The following is a 27,776-nucleotide window of genomic DNA, read 5'->3' as shown; positions in this document are numbered from 1 at the left end:
AACACTGATATCATTTCACCTAAAATTTTAATCTCAGCCCAAAACCATTCTTTTATTTCTGTCTTTACTACTTCAATTTATAGGTGGAGCATTAGGGCCAAAGATAACATCCCTGGGAGCTCCAGTGCATAGTTCAGGTGTCTGCCACTGCATAGTTCAGGTTTCTGCCACTAGACAGCACTTCTGTTATGGTGATGCAGTGGCAGCAGTGGGAAATTAAAAAATCCAACATGGTGACAAACCACACATCTTTATGTATCACTTGACAGACCACCCCTCCTTTCCCTGTATGTGATGTCATCAACATCAAGTGATAAGCCATGCCCGTTTATCCATGTCATACACATTCCAAGAAGACACACCTCATTTCTTGGAAGCTGGTTGCCATTAAAACAAAACAGCCAGTCACATCACAGTACTTTAGAGCCCAATAGAATGAAACAGCCAACCAGAATGTAGTTACAGAGCAGCCTTGTGACCATGTTCAAAAGTATCTAAATTTTTTCTTTTCGAGTCATGTTCAAAAGTTTGTACCATGTGAACTTGAAGGTTGAGCAGCAGTTTTGAATATTCAGTGTTTGGTTGTTCTACTATGATTGGTGTAAGACATACTGGACCCTCAAATTAAATGTTCTCCACATCTAAGTTGTTCTGTGATGTTTGTCAAGTGTTACAAAGACATATATGTCTAAAATACATAAACAGCATCGTAATTTCAATTTGACGCTATGTTATTGATGGGTCATAGAACAAACTGTCATCACCCGATGTTTTTACATGTTTTAAAGCAATGTTTCACCTCAACAACTGCCATTTTAGGGTGGAAGAGGAAATGCATCATGTTCTACACTAGAAGAAAATAATAATTAATGCTCCTTGCTTTTTATTACAAATGATTCAAGTATACTTGATGTTATACACAAAACAACTTTTGAGGAAGGCTGCAATATTTACCTATCAGAACTATGGTGCCAAGAATCTCTAAAATATTTACAGAACTGTATTTCCCATAATCAGCTAGTAAATCATATAAAAAATTTAATAAAATTATGCAATGTAAAACTGCACAACACATCTGCAGACATATGAGCTGACCAAATATCATTTTAGGGAGGAAGGAAGGAAGAAGGTGTCCTGATTTGTTTATAATAATATAATACTTAAACTACATATTTTTGAAATGCGTGAGGAAGGCTTCATAATACAAAACGTTTACATACTACAAAAGATGGTGATGAAACAAGATAGAGAAGAAACATGGCCAGGTGTAATGGTGCAATAAGACAAAGAAGAATTTCTGTATCTGGGGGTAATGGAGGTCGTTATATTGCATGTGCCAGGTAATGACAATCACCATGTCAAATGACCATAATTATACCACCAAATAGTACCTTCACCCCCCCCCCCCCCAAATGAACCATGGACCTTGCCATTGGTGGGGAGGTTTGCATGCCTCAGCGATACAGATGGCCGTACTGTAGGTGCAACCACAACGGAGGGGTATCTTGATGATTGACTGATCTGGCCTTGTAACACTAATCAAAACGGCCTTGCTGTGCTGGTACTGTAAACGGCTGAAAGCAAGGGGAAACTACAGCCATAATTTTTTCGAGGGCATGCAGTTTTACTGTATGGTTAAATGATGATGGTGTCCTCTTGGGTAAAATATTCCAAAGGTAAAATAGCCCCCCATTTGGATCTTCAGGAGGACGTTGTTATCAGGAGAAAGAAAGCTGGCGTTCTATGGATCGCAGCGTGGAATGTCAGATCCCTTAATCGGGCAGGTAGGTTAGAAAATTTAAAAAGGGAAATGGATAGGTTAAAATTAGATATAGTGGGAATTAGTGAAGTTTGGTGGCAGGAGGAACAAGACAGGGTTATAAATACAAAATCAAGTAGGGGTAATGCAGGAGTAGGTTTAATAAATAGGAAAATAGGAATGTGGGTAAGCTACTACTAACAGCATAGTGAACGCATTATTGTGGCCAAGATAGATACGAAGCCCACGCCTACCACAGTAGTACAATTATATATGCCAACTAGCTCTGCAGATGAAGAAGAGATTGATGAAATATATGATGAGATAAAAGAAATTATTCAGATAGTGAAGGGAGACGAAAACTTAATAGTCATGGGTGACTGGAACTCGATAGTAGGAAAAGGAAGAGAAAGAAATGTAGTAGGTGAATATGGATTGGGGCTAAGAAATGAAAGAGGAAGCTGCCTGGTAGAATTTTGCACAAAGCATAACTTAATCATAGCTAACACTTGGTTCAAGAATCATAAAAGAAGGTTGTATACCTGGAAGAAGAATGGAAATACTAGAAGGTCTCAGATAGATTATACAATGGTATGACAGAGATTCAGGAACCAGGTTTTAAATTGTAAGACATTTCCAGGGGCAGATGTAGACTCTGACCACAATCTAGTGGTTATGAACTGTAGATTAAAACTGAAGAAACTGCAAAAAGGTGGGAATTTAAGGAGATGCGACGTGGATAAACTGAAAGAACCAGAGGTTGTACAGAGTTTCAGGGAGAGCATAAGGGAACAATTGACAGGAATGGGGGAAATAAATACAGTAGAAGAAGAATGGGTAGCTTTGAGGAATGAAATAGTGAAGGCAGCAGAGGATCAAGTAGGTAAAAAGACGAGGGCTAGTAGAAATCCTTGGGTAACAGAAGAGATACTGAATTTAATTGATGAAAGGAGAACATACAAAAATGCATCAAGTGAAGCAGGCAAAAAGGAATACAAACATCTCAAAAATGAGATCAACAGGAAGTGCAAAATGACTGAGCAGGGATGGCTAGAAGACAGATGTAAGGATGTAGAGGTGCATATCACTAGGGGTAAGATAGATACTGCCTACACGAAAATTAAAGAGACCTTTGGAGAAAAGAGAACCACTCGCATGAATAGCAAGAGCTCAGATGGAAACCCAGTTCTAAGCAAAGAAGGGAAAGCAGAAAGGTGGAAGGAGTATATAGAGGGTCTATATAAGGGCGATGGTATTGAGGACAATATTCTAGAAATGGAAGAGAATGTAGATGAAGATGAAATAGGAGATACGATACTGTGTGAAGAGTTTGACAGAGCACTGAAAGACCTGAGTCGAAACAAGGTCCCAGGAGTAGACAACATTCCATTAGAATTACTGACACCCTTGGGAGAGCCAGACTCAACAAAACTCTACCATCTAGTGAAAAAGATGTATGAGACAGGCTAAATACCCTCAGACTTCAAGAAGAATATAATAATTCCAATCTCAAAGAAAGCAGGTGTTGACAGATGTGAAAATTACTGAACTATCAGTTTAATAAGCCACAGCTGCACACGAATTCTTTACAAACGAATGGAAAAACTGGTAGAAGGGTGACTTCGGGGAAGATTAGTTTGGATTCGGTAGAAATGATGGAACGTGAGGCAATACTGACCCTACGACTGTTCTTAGAAAATAGATTAAGGAAAGGCAAACCTACGTTTCTAGCGTTTGTAGACTTAGAGAAAGCTTTTGAAAATGCTGACTGAAATATTCTCTTTCAAATTCTGAAGGTGGCAGGGGTAAAATACAGGGAGCGAAAGGCTATTTACAATTTGTACAGAAACCAGATGGCAGTTGTAAGAGTCGAGGGGTATGAAAGGGAAGCAGTGGTTGGGAAGGGAGTGAGACAGGGTTGTAGCCTATCCCTGATGTTATTCAATCTGTATATTGAGCAAACAGTAAAGGAAACAAAAGAAAAGTTCGGAGTAGGTATTAAAATCCATGGAGAAGAAATAAAAACTTTGAGGTTCGCCAATGACATTGTAATTCTGTCAGAGACAGCAAAGGACTTGGAAGAGCAGCTGAACGGATTGGACAGTATCTTGAAAGGAGGGTATAAGATGAATGTCAACAAAAGCAAAACAAGGATAATGGAATGTAGTCAAATTAACTCGGGTGATGCTGAGGGAATTAGATTAGGAAATGAGAGACTTAAAGTAGTAAATGAGTTTTGCTATTTGGGTAGCAAAATAACTGATGATGGTTGCAGTGGAGAGGATACAAAATGTAGACTGGCAATGGTAAGGAAAGCATTTCTGACAAAGAGAAACTTCTTAACACTGAGTATGGATGCAAGTGTCAGGAAGTCGTTTCTGAAAATATCTGTATGGAGTATAGCCATGCATGGAAGTGAAATGTGGACGATAAACAGTTTAGACAAGAAGAGAATAGAAGTTTTCGAAATGTGGTGCCACAGAAGAATGCTGAAGATTAGATGGGTAGATCACATAACTAATGAGGAGGTATTGAATAGAATTGGAGAGAAGAGAAATTTGTGGCACAACTTGACTATAAGAAGGGATCGATTGGTAGGGCATATTCTGTGGCATCAAGGGATCACCAATTTAGTATTGGAGGGCAGCGTGGAGGGTAACAATTTTAGAGGGAGACCAAGAGATGAATAAACTAAACAGATTCAGAAGGATGTAGGTTGCAGTAGGTACTGGGAGATGAAGAAGCTTGCACAGGATAGAGTAGCATGGAGAGCTGCATCAAACCAGTCTCTGGACTGAACACCACAACAACGGTGCTCACAATGTTTAGAATGGAAAATGGTTATACTGGAAAATGATTATAGTGGAAACCATTTGCAACGAAAGTAGTTAAATTGGAAAATGGTTACACTGGAAAGTGCGGCAACATGGGGCTGTTACAGTTTCACTGTAACATGGGGCAACTTGTTTCAATGTAATAGGAGCTGAAATACCTGTATCTGACACCTTCCACTAGCTGATAGCATAAGCAGCTGTGATTCCCAGTAGCTGACACCATTGCACATACACACTGTCCGTTACTAGTGGTTGACACTCACTGTTGAGTTATGACATATACATTGTCAGGTTATGACACACACACACACACACACACACACACACACACACACACACACACACACACACACCAATACCATAGCTTTGGCTGACAACTTGTTTCTATTGGTGGAAAGTAATAAAGATAATTAGAAGTAACACTATGATACGACCAACAACACTTTAGATTGTGAAATCACGTGATATTTCGGTTTGCACTGTGCATCCATATTCCACTTTGGATCTTATTGTTTATCTGTATATTGATAACAAAATTTTGGTACGTCTGCCAAACTCGCACCATCAACTGCAATACATTGAAAAGTTTGTTAGTAGAGTTACTTAGTAAGTCTAAAATAAGTCAGACTTACGTCAGTCATGAGTGAAGCATCAGACCCATAAAGTGAAAAATCGTATTTTTGAAGTGGAGAGACCAATGTAACGCCCGACAAGCTGAGAACAATTTAAAAACGTAATTTTTTTAATTTGAGGGTTCATTGTGCTTACAATGAGTGTAGGTCTACAAATGCAATTAACCGCATTTTTCCAGTAGCTAGCAGAAACCGAAACGGCCTATTTCTTTGTGTGCTTGCCCTGCGAGATATTACAACAGTGTTTCAGGCAGCATTTTGACGTGTGTGTGTGTGTGTGTGTGTGTGTGTGTGTGTGTGTGTGTGCTGATGTACAGGCTGATTATTATTAAAGTTTAACTTTGATTAAAATTAAATTAACTTTAATTTAAACTTTCAAACTACTGTAGAAGAAATTAACCGCTGGCAGAAGAAAAATAAATAGTTACAAAATACAGCAATAGATGGCCCTGTAAGCATCATACTTTAATAGTGGTCGACTACAAATGACAAATGAATCATGTAACAGTGCCTAAGGTGTACGTTTGACGTGAAATAAACTGTACTACTCAGTGTCCGTGGGTGTACAGGTGTGATACTGTTACATAGTTACAAAAGCCCATCCACCACAACAAGGTCATATAACATCTGATGGGAAAAATCTGTTTCTAACTTTCCTGAGGCCAAAAACCGCACAAAAAGCATCACACACATCGGTTTTGAATTGTTCTGAGGCCAAAAACTACATAAAAAGCATCAATCAAAATCAAATCGCATTATTAATTTCCGCTTGACTGGCGCAAGACATGTTCAATATGCTGTCCATCGTTTTCTGCAACAAGTTGAAATCGAAAAACAGCATGTTCCACAAATGATCGAAGTGTTTCTGGGATCACGTTCAGAATGTGTTGCGCAATGCGTGCCGTCAGTGCAGCTAAGTTTGCAGTCGGAACAACACAAATATCTTTCAGGTAGCCCCACAGCCAGAAGTCACACGGATTAAGATCACGCGATTGGGACGGCCAGGTTATAAGGAAATGGCGGCTGATAATTCTAGATTTCCGAAATGGCGGCTGATAATTCTAGATTTCCGAAATGGCGCTTCAGCAGCTGCTTAACTGGATTTTCAATGTGCAGAGGTGCGCCATTGTGCTTAAAAATGATCCCATTCACACATCCACGCTGTTGGAGAGCCAGAATGACGTGGTTGCGCAAAAGACACTCATAGCCCTTACCAGTGACGGTACAGGTAACAGGACCGGAAGCATCTGTCTCTTCGAAAAAAAATATGGGCCTATGATAAATGATGCCGTAAACCCACACCACACAGACCTTTTCAGGATGCAGTGGTACTGGTTGATTTGTGTGTGGATTTTCCGTTGCCCATATTCGACAATTATGTGTACTGACATATCCTGTAGATGGAAGTGGGCTTCGTCTGTCCACAAAATCTTCCATGCAAGCATTTTCCACGTCCACGCGAGCAAGGAATTCTAAAGCAGATGTCTCTCTTGCTGGCAGGTCAACAGGAAGCAATTTGTGTACATCGGTAATTTTGAATGGATACAAAGAAGGATGTTTCGTAGGATTTTACGCACCATGCTCACGGGTATGTCCAATGTTCGGGCAATTATCCGTGCAGTACACGTTTGCACATCACCACTCGTCTCCTCCTGCATTGCTGTGGACATTGCTTCCACTGACGTCGAATCAATTCGTTTCTTCCCTCTACCAGGTTGGACACCAAAAGAAACCATCTTCTCGAATTTCCGAATCATTTTCTCCAGACCCACAGCAGTCATCGGACCAACGCCTTTTTCCAAACCCTTCAGTGTCCGGAACTTCTGCAGAGCGACGCGTGCACAGTCATCATTCTTGTAATACAGATCTACAAGCAGAGCGCGATCCTGCACTGAGACAGTCATGGCGAACGTCGTAGATGCGAAAGGAGAAAAACCCGTGTACCTGGTGTGTTTATACCAACTTCAATGGGTCGTGCGCATGACAGGTGTTTTCATTTACGTATTCTGACACGTACAGTGCCATTTGTTGATCAATTTTCACACTACTTCTGCCATACGTTTTCCCCCTTCTCCAATAACATTCCGTTGCAATTTGACGTCATTCTGACCAGTAGTGTTATTTCTACAGCGTTTTGAAAGTTTACCTATAATCACCCTGTACTTAGACATGTAGACTTGGAAAGAACATTTTGACACTTTGGGCCAAAAAAATTCGAGTTCTGCCTTCTAAACATTAGTGGAATTTTGGAAACTGTTTGAAACACCCAAGTAGGTCTGTGATAAGAATAATGTGAGTTTGCCTTGATTTCTGAGTAGAGCTTCAGCCGTGATGAAAAGAAACCTACCGAAAGTATGGACTTCTTCTGTTTTATTTATTTGTTTTTCAAATTCCTCCGAAACTAAGCTTTTAATCGAAAAAGCCACGGTTACCAAAACTGTAGACCATTAAATTCTGCATCGATTGAGTACCAAAACTTCCTATATAGTTAAATTTTCCTATGTAAAAGCTATGTGAGAAAATGGTAATTTCTCACGCTTTTCGAAAAACACTCGTTTCGTCGCTGTAAAAAGTGCAGATCTGGGAAGTGGCCAATTTTACGCAAAGTTTTATAGGAGAAAAGTTGAAGAGTATCGAACAGCAGAATTTTCAAAGAAGAAATCGAGTCCTACCTTTAAAGTGTACGGCATCCTCAAAAAGTCCAATGACTGTACCAGCCAAGTGTATGGCATCTAAAATTTCTGTGCTTGACAAGGTTTTTCCTATTAACGGTGAAACGATTTTTCGCAGAACCCGTATTCTCGCATAACTCTTTCATCTTTTCCTTCCGCCACTGCAGCGTCCTAGTCACCCATAATTATGTTTTAATCTCGTTTTACTTACTGAAAAACACGTTCAATATTCTCATACTCATTCTCTATCTCTTCTTCTTTTGCCTCTGACGTCGGCATGTATAATTGAACTATTGTTGTTTGCGCTTGCTTACTGTCGATTCCGATGAGAACAACCTGATCACTGAACTGCTCACAGTAATTCATTCCCTGTCCTAGCCTTCCTATTCATAATGAATCCTATTCCCATTATATCATTTTCTTCTGCTGTATTCGTCAGACCGGGAACCCTTATCTTCTTCCAATTTCATTTAATTGACTTCGACTATATGTAGACCGAGCCTCTGAATTGCCCTTTTCAAACTTTTTAGCTTCTCTACCAAGTTCAAACTTCTGAAATTCCTCGCTTCGACACTTAGTACGTCACTCTATGTTGGTTATTCAGTCTTTTCCTCATAGTCAACCTCCCCCTTGGCAGCCCCCTCCCGGATATCGGAATGGTGGACTAGTCCGGGATCTTTCGCTGATGTAGAAATCATCACTTTTACAGTTACAAGCCACATATCCTATGGATAAACGTTATGTGTCTTTAAAGCAGTGGTTTTCATTGCCTTTGCATCCTCATGTCGTTGATCATTTCTGATTCTTCCTCCTTTTAGGGACAGCTTCCCACACCAAGGGCAAGAAAGTGCCCTGAACCTCTATCCGCTCCTCTCCTCTCTTTGACAAGGTCGTTAGCAGAACGAGGCAAACGGCCTTGCTGCTGTGATAACACTGGTTCCCATCAGATCGCCGAATCTAAGCGCTGCCGGGCTTGGCTAGCACTTGGATGGTTCACCATCTGGGTTGCCGACTACTGTTGGCAAGTGGGGTGTACTAAGCCCTTGTGAGCCCAATTGAGGGGCTACTTGATTGAGAAGTAGCGACACTGGTCACGAAATCTGACCGGGAGAGTGATATGATGATCACATGTCCCTCTGTATCCTCATCCGATGATGCCTAAGAGCTGAGGATGATACGGCGCTCGATCGGTCCCGTTAGGCCTTCAAGGCCTGTTCAGACGATGTCCTTTTTCATTTTATTTTTTTTATTTTAGCGGCTATTCACTATTATACCAAAAGGTCACGGAAACACGCTTGTCGCAAAACACCATACCAGGCATATCATCATCATTGTTTTAGATTAACACAGATTAGTTTACCCATCTCAGCTGAGAGGCGTTCGAATGACAAGGAAGCCCTTGAGTGCGAGGTCCAAGCTCAGTCTTTAGTAAGGCTCATTTGAAAGTGTCGTCTTGACAATTATGACAGGAAAAATATTAGCTGCTAATGACTCACCATGCTCATCAGGACGGTGACAGAAACTGAGTGGTGCAGAGATCAACCTTCTGTGGGGTATATGTATTACACTTCGCAAAATGGACATCGTCGACGTTCAAGAAATGATCAAAACATTAACCTACACCATGAACACAGAGTGAAAAAAGATGTGCCACAGTGATCACAAAGGTTCCCACCATCAAGAGCGATCTGTTGGGGTGTTACAAACCGTACAGGACGTTCAGCTGATTATTCACTCTTAAAGAATGCATGTAGAATTATATTGGTGTGAGGGTGTGATGAGAACTGATGGAATGTGCCGGCGTGCAACTGAATGTGAAACAGTCGTGAAGCTTATCGTGAAACTGGCTGTCCTTTAAGGCATACCTGCAGATAGTGCCATAATATGTTTTATGGGCACGGAAAAAACAAACATCCAGCGGCTGAATTTGTCTAGTTGTTCCAGTGTCACACACGTTTCAGGAGGGATAGTTTGCTCTACAGCAATATGATTTTTATATGCAGACCAGGAATCAAGCAAAAAAAGTTATTTTGACCAGGTATTGGACAAAAGCAGTGCTCATACCATGGTAGTAGTTCTCTTACGCCCATTTTCCAACTGTTGCTTGCTGTGACACAAATATTCTCTACTGCCCTTACAAGATCACACACACAAGGAAGAGTCGTAGGAGGCAGAGCGTCTCCAACTTCTCAAAATGGTTCAAATGGCTCTAAGCACTATGGGTCTTAACTTCTGAGGTCATCAGTCCCCTAGAACTTAGAACTACTTAAACCTAACTAGCCTAAGGACATCACACACATCCAAGCCCGAGGCAGGATTCGAACCTGCGACCGTAGCGGTCGCGCGGTTCCAGACTGTAGCGCCTAGAACCACTCGGCCACATCGGCCGGCTCCAACTTCTCGCAGCACAGTAAATAACTTTCCTGCCAATTTATCATCCAGGTTAACAGTCGGAATAATTGTATACGAATGCGAAGACACAGTGATGTTAGTTGATCTTGATACAACTCTCTCTCTACCTCTAATTTCCAGGGTTCTTTTCACATACATTTCCTCTTCAAATACCGATTGGTCGGAATTGAAATCAAATTCCTTTCTGAACGATGGAAGAAGTTTGTTTATCTTGAAACATCCCCTTAGAAAAATCAATTACTGTACTGGTTAACCCCTTACGTTATTTGATTTTCAAACAGCTGAGCAAAACTGAATGTACTCAGACATTTCTCTCTTTACTTATTCTGATCAACACTAAACTGACACACAATATTTTTTTAGCGCAACGCAATCTGACTTTCAATAATCCCTACAAAAGAATGGCCCTGACTAACAATAACCTACACCTTTCATGAATCACTTACCTCACAAAAATCTTCGTTACTCAAAATACTGCAATACAGCGTGCGCCAATACTGCCAGCTGAATAAAAGATTCTAACTACTGAAGGCACTAACTACTGATAGGCATAGTTAGCAAATGAAAGATTTTGATAGAGTACAAACAATGTATTTACCTTAATAGTGTTCAAAAGTCATAATATATATATCAGTTCATGACACCCAGTCTTACAAATTTCGTTTTTCTGACGGACACAAGTCCAGATCGTCCGCTCTCAAAACTATGCCATCTTTCTTCCCACATCCACCACTGTTGGCGGCTCACCCCCAACTGCACAACGCTACGCACTGTTCACATCCAACTGCCCAACATACAATAGCAAATATTCCAACAATGCAAACCAGCCACACACTGCACACAGCAGTCAGTGATTTTCATACAGAGCACTACGTGGCGGTGCCAACATAAAAACCTAAACAGCCTACGTACATAGCCTCATGCTCCCCACAAAAAATTTTACAAATTGTTTTGGGCACTGGCCAATACATATTTGTTAAAAATTTTTTATATTGATGCTAACAAATATATCAAATGCACACACTTATCGATACAATGTTGGTCAATAGCTAAAATTTTCTCACAGTCCATAAAGACAGTCCTGATCATTCATCACAGTAGTAATTGTAGTTTTTTTTCTCAAAGTCTGAGCAGTAAAAGAAAATACACATGGAAGTAGTGGATTTCCATCCAGTCTTGAAGACGTAGTGTTGTCCTTCCAACAGAAAGACAGTGCTAACTCCTGACATGCAGAGAGGTAATGGGCCCCAACAGAGCAAACACACAGCAGAGTCAGTAAAAGTTTTGAAGAAAATTGGTGGGTAGATCGTCATAGAGCAGACCCACTGTAGTCCTGGTAGAGAGTATGGTATTGGAGGGCCATCAAAGGTGCAGGCCCACAGTAGTCCTTGTAGAGACAGACAGCAGCCATCTGTTGCGACTGTGTGGCTGCACAATCACCATCAAAGAGTCTTGCAGACAATATAGCAAGGCCATAAACCACCACTTGTGCACTCACAAACTTTTTGGAATATCCTTAGAGCCATCTGTGCTGTTAACCAGTCCCTTGCTGAATTATCAACACATGTGCAAATGCTAACAGTCCCCCTTTTTTTCTCACATATTGTGCATGTACTATGACCAACAAAAACGTGTGCAGTGAAATGAAACTTAATTTGAAGAACTGGTGTCTATACAATTATAAATTTACAACATAAGAATACAATTACAAAGGTACAAAATAGATCATTAAAGAACATAACAATACAGATAACATTTGTAGTAGTACAGGCTTTACAAAAGAATAGAAATAAACATATACACCAGTTTTAAAGGAATTATGAAATAAGTAAATATGTAAAAGATCAGAATAACTTTCGAAACATTAACTTCACACATGAGCATTGAAACAAAACAGAATAAATAATGTCTAAACATCTTTACAAAGTAAATAACACATTATAAATGCAAATTATATTTGAGGATAACGGTATTCCTCATCATAGTGAATGTAGCTGAGTATTAGAAAAATTCTACAACATAAGTCTTATCACATACACACATAAAAACAGGAAGAACACAAATACACAAGGGTACACAAACACATAGCGGAATAACACAAAAGGAAAGGACACAGTTTGTTTTACTGCAGTATTTTGCACACAAAACTTTCTTTACTTCATGGAGATCTCCCTTCATTCATCATTATTCCAGAAAGTCCTATATGTATCTGCTTTCTGTATTCTATTCATATCCTCTTTCAAAATAATTATTCTTCATTGTACAGTACCCTTTTTTTAAAAAACTTTTTTCATATGACTTCTCAATGCATTTCTTCCAATTCATCACAACGCATTCTCTTATATAGCCTATCCCCTCTTAAGCTAACTTAAATCTACTGAGCTCAGACGCATAAACTAAGGGATGAGGCAATGCAGCAGCACATAACAATTGACACAAACAGCAATGACAAAAAAATGCAAATTGGGAAAGCAAGCAGCAATATATCTAAATTAGCAAAGCAAATGCAACGTTACAACTAATACGAGCCAATGTGTAGCAAGAAGAAAAATATGTCAGTAGTAAGACTGGCTTAATACAATATAAAATTCATTAGAACTATGCCTGGAAAACAGCAGCAGCAAATGCAATAACTTATATCTAAACATGACAAACCCACAAGCAGAAAAAATAGTACACTAAAGACAACAATGCAGATAAGGGAAATGTCTATTCACATCTTAATGTGTATGTCATTAAAGTGGTGCACCACAACAACTTATTCTACAAAAAAAAAAAAATTACCAAGTACTTGAAAAGAAAATTATGTATGCAGTTACTGTTATTAGTCCCTTCCTATTGTTCTTTTCTTTCCAAGAGCACCTGTTTTGAAGAATGTGGATCATAAAATTATTATTTAACAGATCTATTGACAGAAAGTGTTCACATTAGCAAATGCATTTAATTTTATTTTATAGAACCAATGCTGTAACATAGCTGGGAACCAGATATCAATTGAAATAAGCAACTATGTACAAAGCAAAGCATAAAAACACCGTTCAGTAGCTCGGTACAGGCTTTTGTTGAAGTTTCGAGAACATACCTTCACCGAGGAGTCAAGCAGTATATTGCTCCCTCCTACGTATATCTCGCGAAGAGACCATGAGGATAAAATCAGAGAGATATGGAGCCCACACAGAGGCATACCGACAATCTTTCTTTCCACGAACAATACGAGACTGGAATAGAAGGGAGAACTGATAGAGGTACTCAAGGTACCCTCCGCCATACACCGTCAGGTGGCTTGCGGAGTATGGATGTAGATGTAGATGTAGATTCAATAGCCACGTGGCATTTCATAAGTCAGTAGAAATTCTCTCGTAGAAAGACCTTGTCATAATCAGGTGTGCAGATATAAGAATATTTCCCATCAATTCATAAGCATTTCAGTAAGTAGCACAAAGTACGAGCTCCACAGTATAATCATATGTTTCCAAGTAATAGCGTGTCATATTTGCGGTGCTTTCTACAAAGGAATGTCAATAGCGAGGTTGATGGCCTCTTTTTTCTCCACCTAATGGATTTTTCTCCAGGCGATTGGCACAGCTGGTCGCCCACAATGCATTGCATCAAGGTCACTTAGCTTTCTTACCCAAAAATTTACGACAGCAGTTCCCGCTACAGTGACAGTCTCATATAAAAAAATTTCACAGATCGAAAAATTACAGTAGAAATGCATTGAAACGAAATCTCATGAATAGCAGTGTTGTGATACATTCACACATGTACACACATTTCATAACTCATAAAGTATGATTCTTGATTTCCAACATCCTTTTTCAGAAATCAGAGTCCCTAGCCACTACTCATTATTCCTTACCTTATTACACATATACATATTCGTCAACACTTCTTCAATATTTCATCATAATAAATGTGTAGCATAATCAAATTCCTCATATAGCATCAGCTTATTGATCATAAACATACCTCAACAGCGTAATACACATCGTTGTCGTAGTAAGAACATCATAACAGATCAATAACATCTCAAAATCGTCGCAACTTCTTTCAATAATTTCAAAACCTTCAATAAAGTCATCTGCCTCAGACGTACTTCAAAAATCAAGATCCCTTAACAAATACAACATTCAAAGCTCTCAGAGTATCACAATGGTTCCAAAAAAAATGAAGAGTTCACAAAGTACAGACAAAATACAATTTCAAAAGTGTAAAGTTATCCAACTGTGTAACTGCATAAAAATGTGTCACTGATGTAGTAAAAAAACAATGTTTGTCTCTCTCAGTTAAATGATCAGATAGCTGTGTAATTATGTGTTAGAGAAATATGGTACCGATGTGTAAAGTTGTATAAGCAAATACCATGTTAGCTAGGGATCCTTGTGCTTGCCACACACATGATACACAAAGTAAGTGTTAACACCCCCCCCCCCCCCCTGAGGATTAATGTAATTATACCCTCAGGTGTTACAGATTACAGCAATGGAATGAAATGTATCACAGAAAACTTTCTTTGTATCTTTGTAATTCAAAAATCTTTAAAAATATATGTTTTAAGTACAAATGCGTGTACTGTAGCGCTAAACTGTGCGACTTGCTGTAAGATAATTCTGTCAAAGTGTCATAGTTATCGTCCTCCATAAGCTAAGTTCTGCAGAAGTCAATGTACTTACGTCATCATAAACAAAAGTGAAAAGCTTTGCTTATAGATATTGTAGTTATTACGCTTATTGCCGTGATGAAGAAAGTACTGTACTGCAACATACTGTTGTGCTACAGAAAAGGCTGTCTCATTGTAGCTATACCACAAAATTACTACTGAAACATGTTTTACTTTCCAGAATAATATAGAAAAACTGTGCAGATATAAAACTGATACATCGCAAGAGCAACAATGTAAATTGTGTCACACATTAGTAGATTCGGGATATAATCGTGTAGCTGCAAAGAAATCAAATACTAAGTCATCTTTAATCTCACAGAAAGTACTTCAAATAAAGAATGTCTTTTCAAGTAAACCAAAATGTTGCATTAAAATCTCATTAGCAGTATATGTTCTAAGTATGTAAGCTGTATATTCGTTAGGTAATCGTGCAACTAACAAGCAAGAATGTACAAATAACAACACTGTGTTGTCTGTTCACTATAACAATGCATTCGTAATTACTGTTTAAATAAGTTCTCTTGGTTCTTGACTGGATAGTTAACTTCAAACGTTATTGCATGTTAACAGTTTCTGAGTCTGACAAAGCTTACTAGTAGCGTGAAGTGAAAAATTTTATGGCAAAGACTAAGTTAAGAAGCAGATTATCTCTCAATAAATGGTTTTACATGTGGTTAGATCCTTTACTCTTCCTATTGCGCAGAGTTTCAACTTCAAAGCAATTATCATGTTGTATACGTCGGTAAGGAATGCTAAAATTTTTCTCAAGGTTAGCATCTATGTTATTTTTCTCTGAACCAGCCGACGCACATGGCTGCCTGTGGTGCAAGTCATTGTCTGTCTCTTTGTCGGCACGCGTCGTTATCGGGATTTGGAGATCCAACTTCTACAAATTCTCCTTGTTGAGAGGGCCCTGCCCTGTTTGAATTCCGCCAGTTCTCATGACATTCAGGTCTGTCGTTATGTAGGTAGTTTCCATAGTTTCTTGTTTGTCAGTCATGTGGAGGAGAATTTCTCCCAGAATCGTAACTGCACAGTGGACCATTGCGTCTGAAGTTATTCTGTCACCCTTGATAATAATTATTTTGGTTCCCATATTGTCTGTTTCTCTGATTGTCTCTGTCATAGTCATTACCACGTGGTCCGGCCCCGGTAGCTGAGTGGTCAGCGTGACGGACTGTCAATCCTAAGGTCCCGGGTTCGATTCCCGGCTGGGTTGGAGATTTTCTCCGCTCAGGGACTGGGTGTTGTGTTGTCCTAATCATCATCATTTCATCCCCATCGTCGCGCAGGTCGCCAAGTGGCGTCAACTCGAAAGACCTGCACCAGGCGAACGGTCTACCCGACGGGAGGCCCTAGCCACACGACATTTCATTTCATTACCACGGGGAGGTGATCTTTCCCTGTAATTATGACTACTCTGCCAACGGTTGTCATACGGGTGGTGTCTGTTTTGGTCACGATTTGCGTTGTAAGAATAGCCTTTTCATGTCCAGTTAATATTTCTTTCATCGCGGAATTGTGACGGATGTGACTTGTAATTGTTGTGTTCCCGTTTTCGCGTCCCGCGATTGTCAGTGTCAATTTCCAATTCTTGTAACAGTCCCTGAAAAGCTTCAATGTCGTCTTTGCAACGTCCTGCCAAAATAATATGTCGTAAATGCTCAGGCAATTTGATTAAGCAAATGCGGATGAGTTCTGACGGGCTGTATGGGTTTGACAGAAACTGATTCTTATGCAACATGTCTTCAAAATATTTCACAAGACTGGAAAATTCAGATTGTTCGAAATGTTTCATCATTATGATGCTATGTTTTACTCGGTCTTGTGTAGCTTGAGACCAATATGCTGATAGGAAGGAATGATAAAATTCTCCTTCACTGTGACAATCGTGAACGACCGATCACATTCTTACAGCTGGTTCATTCTCTAAATAGCCACACATAAATTCTAATCTGTGGTCTAATGACCAGTTGGGAGGAAAACTATGAGAGAATTGATGAAGTCACGCTTGTGGATGAATGTCGTTGCGAGAGTTCTTAAATGTTTTGAATTTACATGTGGTAATGAACAGCTTATAGTCAAAATCATCGTGTCGGCGAGTCGCATATCGGTCATTGTTACGTCGTGTCGGCGGTTTCATCTCAAAATTCGATGCACCTTGCCAATTTCTTTCATAATTTCCGAAATGCCCTGTGTTGTTATTGTGTGGCTTTTCCGTATTCCTAAGTCCTTCTTCCCGTGTTGGAGCGCGAGTGTCCTCTGAAATATGTAATTCTTGTATTACTTTAGCCAACTGATCTTTTACTTTCCGGATTTATCTTTTGTGTTGCGTATTAATTTGATATTGATTTTGTTTAAATTTCTTAATTGGTTCGTACTCTTCTGTGTCAGTGAAGGCTACGGGTCTTGTGTCATTCAGATCATCATCTACCTTTGTAGATAAGTGAACTGTTCCGAATGTAAGGCTACTTTCTCCGATAATGAACTGATTTCCTCAGTGTGTTTTTCTGAACCAAGTTTCAGAGTGTCCATTTGTGTTGAAAACGTATCGACGTGTCCTTTAAGTTTTTCTGAGTTTTGCAAGTTGCGTAACCGAATCGGTAGATGCAACAGAGTCAGTTTCAGCTTGCAAGGTGTCGTGATTTTCATGAACAATAGTTTGCAGTTCCTTTATGGCTGCTTCGTGATTCTGTAATGCATTTTCATGACGCGAAAAAAATAGGTTGGAAATGCTCACAAATTTGTGTTTTTACGTCATTACAGACTTTTTGACATCTAGATTCGATTTTAAGTAACTCAGCAGTTAAACCTCCACGTGTTTGTTCAAGCGTTTGTTCCATTGAGTCTAACTTTTGAAGCTGTTGCTGTGTTTGTCTCTGATTTTGTTCCATTGTGGCTAACTTTTGTAGTTGCTGTCCCATTTGTTGCATTAATTGTAATAACAATGGACTGGTGTCTGAAACATGTTCCTTTGTACTTTTCGGCAGTGTATTTGCACCGGCAACATTCGCATTTTGAAAAGCGGAAAATGTGCCTTGACTTGATGGAGAAACGGTAATGACGCAAAACCTGAATCTACGGTATTTGCAAAATTGTGGCGAGCTGTTGCCGACCGACCGACCTACGATACTACCCTCTTCACTAGCTGTTTCACTGTCTACACGATTATTTATTGCCTGATCCATTCCCCTATGCACAATTACCAAATTACTATGTTGAACATTAGTTAATTCATTATACGGTGGCGCTAACACACTACTCTCGTCTTTACTGTCATTTCTCGGTTTACTTTGGAGCGTAGTATTACGTTTTTCACACGTCATTATTGTCACAATATTTCACACGATAACACAGAAAAGCGCAATTTGAAGTGAAAAATAAGAAAACACATTAACATAGCAGTGAAAATAATATCTAATTAATTGCAATCGCAGCTGCGAAATACTTGGTGCAAATCTACATGCATGCCACAACTGTTTTACTGTACAACATAGAAAAACAACTACTACAAAGGAGATTCTCTCTACAACTACGCGCTAGTAATAAACAATAACTACACTAATTACACAAATTACAAGATAGAATCAGAAGATTCCAGTGAGGTATCCTCGACTAAGGGTCGACATATGAAACATCCCCTTAGAAAAATTTATGAATTACAGTGCTGATAAACCTCTTATGTCATTTGATTTTCAAACAGCTGAGCAAAACTGAATGTACTCAGACATTTCTCTCTTTACTTATTCTGATCATCTCTAAACTGACACACAATATTTTTTTAGCGCAACGCAATCTGACTTTCAATAATCCCTACAAAAGAATGGCCCTGACTAACAATAACCTATACCTTTCACGAATCACTTACCTCACAAAAATCTTCGTTACTCAAAATACTGCAATAGAGAGTGCGCCAATACTGCCAGGTGAATAAAAGATTCTAACTACTGAAGGCACTAACTACTGATAGGCATAGTTAGCAAATGAAAGATTTTGATAGAGTACAAACAATGTATTTACCTTAATAGTGTTCAAAAGTCATAATATATATATATATATATATATATATATATATATATATATATATATCAGTTCATGACATCCAGTCTTACAAATTTCGTTTTTCTGACGGACACACGTCCAGATCGTCCGCTCTCAAAACTCAGTCATCTCTCTTCCCACATCCACCTGGTGGTGGCTCACCTCCAACTGCGCAACGCTACGCTCTGTTCACATCCAACTGCCCAACACTACAACAGCAAATATTCCAACAATGCAAACCAGCCGCTGACTGCACACAGCAGTCAGTGATTTTCATGCAGAGCGCTATGTGGCGTTACCAACATAAAAAGCTAAACAGCCTACTTACAATCTCATCTATGAGTTTTTGGGCTGATTCCGTAATTTGTTGTGCATCATTAAGTTGACGCTTTGTTTGTAATTTCGCAATCTTACATCTTCCAATTCTGAAGCACTGTTTGAAGTTATGCAAGCATCCACTGCTTTCCTTGAAATCACTGTAACCTACGTCATGTGCAGTTTGATGTGCATCACGTAGTCGGTCACTATCATGCACATCCTGTAAATTGTATCGAGCATCCTTGAATCGCTCGAAGATCAGTTAGTGTAAGAAGTGCGCCTTGTTCATCCTTGAATAACCGTAGTTTTTATTATGCACTACAGCGTGATATTGCTGCGGACTTATTCGAAATCCGTTCGTAATTATTTTTTATTATGCTGCGGATGATCTTCCATGTGTTATTATGCTTAGTACCCACTCTTTGGATAACGATTGTTCTTTACTACGTTTCACTGGAGACCGGATTTATGGTTCCTTGTCCACAAGGATGACGAATTACATGGCTCAATGCGTTTCATTATCACTTTCACTTGTTAAGCATGTACTGTCACCAGACTGCATAAAGTGATTGTACTCCTCAATAACACCTGCCCGCATTCTGTCAGACTCACAAAAACTGGTACATAGAATTTGGGTTGGGAAGTCATTCTGGACCCATCTTCTTTACCTGATCTTGTGCCCTCAGATTCCATCTTTCCCACTCTCTATCGAACAGCCTGGGAGGAATTTCCTTCCCGGATGAAAGTGCGCTATGAATATAGCTCGACGAGTTGTTCGCCCCAAAACCACTTGATTTCTACAGTTGCGGAATCGAAAAGTTACTTCAATGTTGGCAAACTGTTGTAAATAGTGAAAGAGAATATGTTATTGATGACTAAACGTTCTGTTGTGTGTATCTATTGCGCTTACTAAACTTATGGAAGAACGCTGCACCACGCAAAAGAAAAGTGGTAAAACTCTTGTGAGGTAACGGGCGAGTTGCGGCGCCCTGGAAATATTCTAGGTTAAGGGTTGGCGGCCACCGTTCGGACCGTTTTGCAAGCCGCGACTCTAGCGACCACGTGATGCTGCACAATGGCCGGACCACGTGGTCCATCGGCCGCGTGGCTGCGGATTCCATAGTGACACTGTGTCAGAGAAGGAGACACGCCGGGAGGGCCAAAGATGGCGGACTTTGTGAAACCATCATGGCGGACATTTCGCAGTTCGTATAGAAATTAATAGTAGCCAGCTGAATCATGATACCTCAAAAAGAAACATGTACATTAGTATTATTTGCACTAAGATTCTAAGGTGTAATCAGATTTTCAATATACAGGGTGTTACAAAAAGGTACAGCCAAACTTTCAGGAAACATTCCTCACACACAAATAAAGAAAAGATGTTATGTGGACATGTGTCCGGAGACGCTTAATTTCCATGTTAGAGCTCATTTTAGTTTCGTCAGTATTTACTGTACTTCCTCGATTCACCGCCAGCTGGCCCCAATTGAAGGAAGGTAATATTGACTTCGGTGCTTGTGTTGACATGCGACTCATTGCTCTACAGTACTAGCATCAAGCACATCAGTACGTAGCATCAATTGGTTAGTGTTCATCACGAACGTGGCTTTGCAGTCAGTGCAATGTTTACAAATGCGGAATTGGCAGATGCCTATTTGATGTATGGATTAGCACGGGACAATAGCCGTGGCGCGGTACGTTTGTATCTAGACAGATTTCCATAACGAACGTGTCCCGACAGAAAGACGTTCGAAGCAATTGATCGGCGTCTTAGGGAGCACGGAACATTCCAGCCTATGACTCGCGACTGGGGAAGACCTAGAACGACGAGGACACCTGCAATGGACGAGGCAATTCCTCGTGCAGTTGACAATAACCCTAATGTCAGCGTCAGAGAAGTTGTTGCTGTACAAGGTAACGTTGACCACGTCACTGTATGGAGAGTGCTGTACCGTGTACAGCATATGCAGGCACTATCAGCAGCTGATTGGCCTCCACGGGTACACTTCTGCGAATGGTTCATCCAACAATGTGACAATCCTCATTTCAGTGCAAATGTTCTCTTTACAGATGAGGCTTCATTCCAACGTGATCAAATTGTAAATTTTCACAATCAACACGTGTGGGCTGACGAGAATCAGCACGCAATTGTGCAATCACGTCATTAACACAGATTTTCTGTGAACGTTTGGGCAGGCATTGTTGGTGATGTCTTGATTGGGCCCCATGTTCTTCCACCTACGCTCAATGGAACACGTTATCATGATTTCATACGGGATACTCTACCTGTGCTGCTAGAACATGTGCCTTTACAAGTACGACACAACATGTGGATCATGCACAATGGAGCTCCTGCTCATTTCAGTCAAAGTGTTCGTACGCTTCTCAACAACAGATTCGGTGACCGATGAATTGGTAGAGGCGGACCAATTCCATGGCCTCCACGCTCTCCTGGCCTCAACTCTCTTGACTTTCATTTATGGGGGCATTTGAAAGCTCTTGTCTACGCAACCCCGGTACCAAATGTAGAGTCTCTTCGTGCTCGTATTGTGGACGGCTGTGATACAATACGCCATTCTCCAGGGCTGCATCAGCGCGTCAGGGATTCCATGCGACGGAGGGTGGATGTATGTATCCTCCCTAACGGAGGACATTTTGAACATTTCCTGTGACAAAGTGTTTGAAGTCACGCTGGTACGTTCTGTTGCTGTGTGTTTCCATTCCATGATTAATGTGATCTGAAGAGAAGTAATAAAATGAGCTCTAACATGGATTTAAGCGTTTCCGGACACATGTCCGCATAACATATTTTCTTTCTTTGTGGGTGAGGAATGTTTCCTGAAAGTTTGGCCGTACCTTTTTGTAACACCCTGTATTTATTAAAGTTCAGTATTTGACGATAAATTATGCAAGTAACACCAAGCAACGAATATCCAAAATCTAAACGGTTCATCCGATTTCGTCGATCTACATGCCTTTAGAAAGCTATTAGTGTACACATAAATTGGTATAAATTACAGGCATGTAACTTGAGTAGTACATGAGTTATTGGAAGTCAAAGTGGTCGATTACTATCGATCTCGTCAGGACATAAGTACTCCATAGTTACAGGAAAAAACGGTAGCAGCTGCTTATAAATATATTTATTCACCTATGACTTTGTTTATGTCCGATATATACTATTCAAGAAGAAATTGGTTAAATATTTACTGTGAGTTAGAATGAACAGAGACATTAGGCTCCTGGCCTACATTTTGCTTCTTTTCTTTTGATATATGTTTATTTAGTTTTTTATGTATTTAATAATGTGTATTAGAGCGTGTTTATGGTCCAGCCGTAGGAATATTTATTTAATTTCAAGTATTTAAATGTAAAGTATTTCGAATATGTTTCATTATGTTTGTGAGTGTGTGTTGGCGTGAAGACAGGGCGGGAGCGCTCTAGCCAATCACAGCGATCGTTTCCGGAGAGGACACTAGGTAGTTCTGGCAGTGCTGGAGAGTACGGCACAGGCTACGTGCCACGTGTGGTGCTGGACGTGAAGGCGCGACGTACGGTCGCAGGAAAGACTGGGAGAGTGTGGAGCGGTTTGCGCGTGATCGAGGGAGACAGAAATACCTCGGAGTGCCGACTTGTGAACGTGTGAGATTTCAGTGGTTTCTGCAGTGAAGACGCAGTATGCGTTTAGAAGTGAATATCTTGCGAGCTATGTTGTCGTTCATAACTAATTACGTGCAGTAGGAATCTATTGTTTCCCTGTTATTCAACTTATATTTTACTTAATTGCTGGACCATCGACACCAATAAGTGTTTTGCAGAAATATACCGCATTCTCAAAAGTACTTCTACTATCGTACTCATCATTTAAAGTCTTTAAGATAGTACCTGCAGATTTTATTTAATTGCAGTCTTTCATTTATAAATTTATATGTTAAATTCATAATTCTCAATTGCCGAGCGACAGAAACCTTCGACCACTTGATTAATGTGTGTACTCTTATCGTATACTGTAGACTCAGCAATATTTGGCCTGTAATGCGGCAACTACGTATCCCAGCCCCTAGACAACGAAACCAGCCAAAACTTTTAATATTGCAACGTTGAGTCGGAGGGTGCATAGTTATTTTGAAAGCCCGCACTCTTACTATTGGCTTGAAATGTTTCAATGACTTTAAACATAAATATCTTTGGTGTGACGTCACGTGTGCTGCACTGCTGTTGACATAGCCCGTTAATATTTTATAAATTTTAGACTTCATTTACTTATTTTAAAGTTTATTTGTGTTAATATTTGCCGTAAAAGTAACTTATTAGTGGATTTTCTTTAATCTCAGTCTTTCTTCCTGTGTTATTGACTCGAGTGGTCTATTATTTGTGAGTGTGCTTTCGTCGTTCGTATAAGCCTCGCGCCTTATTAGTGTGTTTACATTTTGCGGCGTGCACTGCAGCTGTAGCGGTTATAAGCTAAGAACTGACAAGCTTATTTGTGCTCTGTAATACAGTTATTACATTTAATAGATTTCAGTGGTGTTGCGTGCCGTTTGTGGTGAAATAACGACTTAATAAACTTTTGTAATCGTTTGCTCGCTGTAGAGTTTTCAGTGTATTGAGTCGTTTAGTAAATTTCGTGCTTTAGTTTTCAACTGGCGTTTATTATTCTTTCTAGTGAAATATTTCAGTAAAATTTTCATGCAGTGTTTTAACTTCACTTAGTGTTACAGTGGTCGTTTTAATTTTTCGGTTTTAGCTAATAATTTTGTGAAGCTTTGCTGGTATTGGTATCGGCTGTGTTGTAGTAATATTAATACAAGTGGCAGCTTTCTTAGTAGGCAGAGAATTTCGAGACCATTATTGTTAGTTCTTAAATAGTTCTACTGGTGTAACTGAACTTTGGTAATGTAGACGTATAGTTTTTTTTTTTCAGTAAGTCTAAAATTTTACCACGAGTGAAAAGTGTGGGCTCTGTTGTAGGTTTGTGAGTAGTGGATTACGGTGTGGGATTTGTTCAAAGTATTTTCATTGGGAGGAATACAGTGGGGAAGCCAGTGGTCATTTTAGAGAGATCCTCTCCTGGGAATGTAGAATCTGTAGTAGAAACAAGTTAATAGAGGAGCAGGAGCGTAAGATATGTGCCCTTCAGGTGCAGTTACAATGCGCTAAGGAGGAACTAGATAGGTTGAGGAGGGTGAAGGGTGGTGGGGAATGGGAACTGGCAGAGGGCAAGAAGGCTGCTAGGAAGAGGAGGTATTCAGACAGTTTTACTTTGCATACATGCAACAGATACGACCAACTGTCAGAGTTGAGTGGAGAGGCGCCTCGAATAGCTGTAGATGTAGGTAACTTGCAGCAGTCCTCAGCAATTAGGAGGCCTAGGTTAGTTGCAAAGTCTAGCAGAAAGAAGGTTCTGCTGCTAGGTAGTTCTCACAGTAGAGGTGTGGGCCAGCAGTTGCAGGAAGTGTTGGGGAGTGAGTACCAGGTCACCAGCAATGTGAAGCCTAGTGCAGGGTTGGCTCAGGTGACTGAAAGCATAGGGGAGTTATGTCAGAATTTTATGAAGGAGGATCGGGTAGTGATAGTGGTGGAGCGGGGAACAGTCTCAATAGGGACGGGGAATACGATGTCAGTGGTGACTTGGTTAAGATAGCTACTCAAAGTGGCATTAATGTGCATTTCGTGCTACTGTTTCACCGTCATGATCGGCCTCACCTTAATGCAGCTGTTAGGCGCGTTAATGTGGGGCTGGGGAGGGCACTGATGGCGGAGGGCATGGATCACATCTCAGTGGTGCCAGTTGGGTCTATCAGTAGATGGGGTTCCACTAGGCATGGCCTGCACCTCAATAGGTATGGGAAGGGGAGGCTGGCTAAGCTTATAGGTGACAGTGTAGTGGGTGGTGGTTGTGGTGTCACTCATGGAAAAATTCCTGTAGTAGTTGGTTTTTAGACTGAAGGCAGCTGATAGGTATACCTGCTTAAAGGAAGTCCCTCTAACTAAGATCTCACCTCCAGAGGATGTAATGTTTGCAAGTAGAGATGGAATTAGCATATTTCATCAAAATATAAAAGGTATTACAGACAAAGTTAAGGAACTGCTAATAGATGTTAACTCTGAAATTACTGGTATATCAGAGCACCAGTTAAATAATTTGATAATTCAGAGGCTTCCTTTACCAGGCTACAGATTAGCTGGCTGTTTCTCCAGGAGTTCCTTGTGGGGTGGGGGAGTGGCTCTCTATGTGAAAAACAGTATTTCATTTGAGTCCATAGACGTATCACGACACTGCACTGAACAGATATTTGAAAGTTGTGCAGCATTAGTTGAATTTAGTGAAATTAAACTTCTAATTCCCCCCATGAACCATGGACCTTCCCATTGGTGGGGAGGCTTGCGTGCCTCAGCGATACAGATAGCCGTACCGTAGGTGCAACCACAACGGAGGGGTATCTGTTGAGAGGCCAGACAAACGTGTGGTTCCTGAAGAGGGGCAGCAGCCTTTTCAGTAGTTGCAGGGGCAACAGTCTGGATGATTGACTGATCTGGCCTTGTAACACTAACCAAAACGGCCTTGCTGTGCTGGTACTGCGAACGGCTGAAAGCAAGGGGAAACTACGGCCGTAATTTTTCCAGAGGGCATGCAGCTTTACTGTATGATTAAATGATGATGGTGCCCTCTTGGGTAAAATATTCCGGAGGTAAAATAGTCCCTCATTCGGATCTCCGGGCGGGGACTACTCAAGAGGACGTTGTTATCAGGAGAAAGAAAACTGGCATTCTACGGATCGGAGCGTGGAATGTCAGATCCCTTAATCGAGCAGGTAGGCTAGAAAATTTAAAAAGGGAAATGGATAGGTTAAAGTTAGATATAGTGGGAATTAGTGAAGTTCGGTGGGAGGAGGAACAAGACTTCTGGTCAGGTGACTACAGGGTTATAAACACAAAATCAAATAGGGGTAATGCAGGAGTAGGTTTAATAATGAATAGGAAAACAGGAATGCGGGTAAGCTACTACAAACAGCATAGCGAACGCATTATTGTGGCCAAGATAGACACGAAGCCCACGCCTACTACAGTAGTACAAGTTTATATGCCAACTAGCTCTGCAGATGACGAAGAAATTGAAGAAATGTATGATGAAATAATAGAAATTATTCAGATTGTGAAGGGAGACAAAAATTTAATAGTCATGGGTGACTGGAATTCGGAAGTAGGAAATGGGACAGAAGGAAACGTAGTAGGTGAATATGGATTGCGGCTAAGAAATGAAAGAGGAAGCCACCTGGTAGAATTTTGCACAGAGCACAACTTAATCATAGCTACCACTTGGTTCAAGAATCATGAAAGAAGGTTGTATACATGGAAGAAGCCTGGAGATACTGACAGGTTTCAGATAGATTATATAATGGTAAGACAGAGATTTAGGAACCAGGTTTTAAATTGTAAGACATTTCCAGGGGCAGATGTGGACTCTGACCACAATCTATTGGTTATGAACTGTAGATTAAAACTGAAGAAACTGCAAAAAGGTGGGAATTTAAGGAGATGGGACGTGGATAAACTGAAAGAACCAGAGGTTGTACAGAGTTTCAGGGAGAGCATAAGGGGACAATTGACAGGAATGGGGGAAAGAAATACAGTAAAAGAAGAATGGGTAGCTTTGGGGGATGAAGTAGTGAAGGCAGCAGAGGATGAAGTAGGTAAAAAGACGAGGTCTAGTAGAAATCCTTGGGTAACAGAAGAATTACTGAATTTAACTGATGAAAGGAGAAAATATAAAAATACAGTAAATGAAGCACGCAAAAAGGAAGACAAACGTCTTAAAATGAGATCGACAGTAACTGCAAAATGGCTAAGCAGGCATGGCTAGAGGACACATGTAAGGAAAATTAAAGAGACCTTCAGAGAAAAGAGAATCACTTGTATGAATATCAAAAGCTCAGATGGAAACCAAGTTCTAAGCAAAGAAGGGAAAGCAGAAAGTATAAGGAGTATATAGAGGGTCTATATAAGGGCGATGTACTTGAGGACAATATTATGGAAATGGAAGAGGATGTAGATGAAGATGAAATGGGAGATACGATACTGCGTGAAGAGTTTGACAGAGCACTGAAAGACCTGAGTCGAAACAAGGCCCCGGGAGTAGACAACATTCCATTAGGACTACTGACAGCCTTGGGAGAGCCAGTCCTGACGAAACTCTACCATCTGGCGACCAAGATGTTGAAACAGGCGAAATACCCTCAGACTTCAAGAAGAATATAATAATTCCAATCCCAAAGAAAGCAGTTGTTGACAAATGTGAAAATTGGTTCAAATGGCTCTGAGCACTATGGGACTTAACATCTAAGGTCATCGGTCCCCTAGAACTTAGAACTACTTAAACCTAACTAACCTAAGGACATCACACACATCCATGCCTGAGGCAGGATTCGAACCTGCGACCGT

The sequence above is a fragment of the Schistocerca nitens genome, chromosome 4 (assembly GCF_023898315.1).
Source record: "Schistocerca nitens isolate TAMUIC-IGC-003100 chromosome 4, iqSchNite1.1, whole genome shotgun sequence".
Classification (NCBI taxonomy): Eukaryota; Metazoa; Arthropoda; class Insecta; order Orthoptera; family Acrididae; genus Schistocerca; species Schistocerca nitens.
This window is presented reverse-complemented; position numbering follows the sequence as displayed.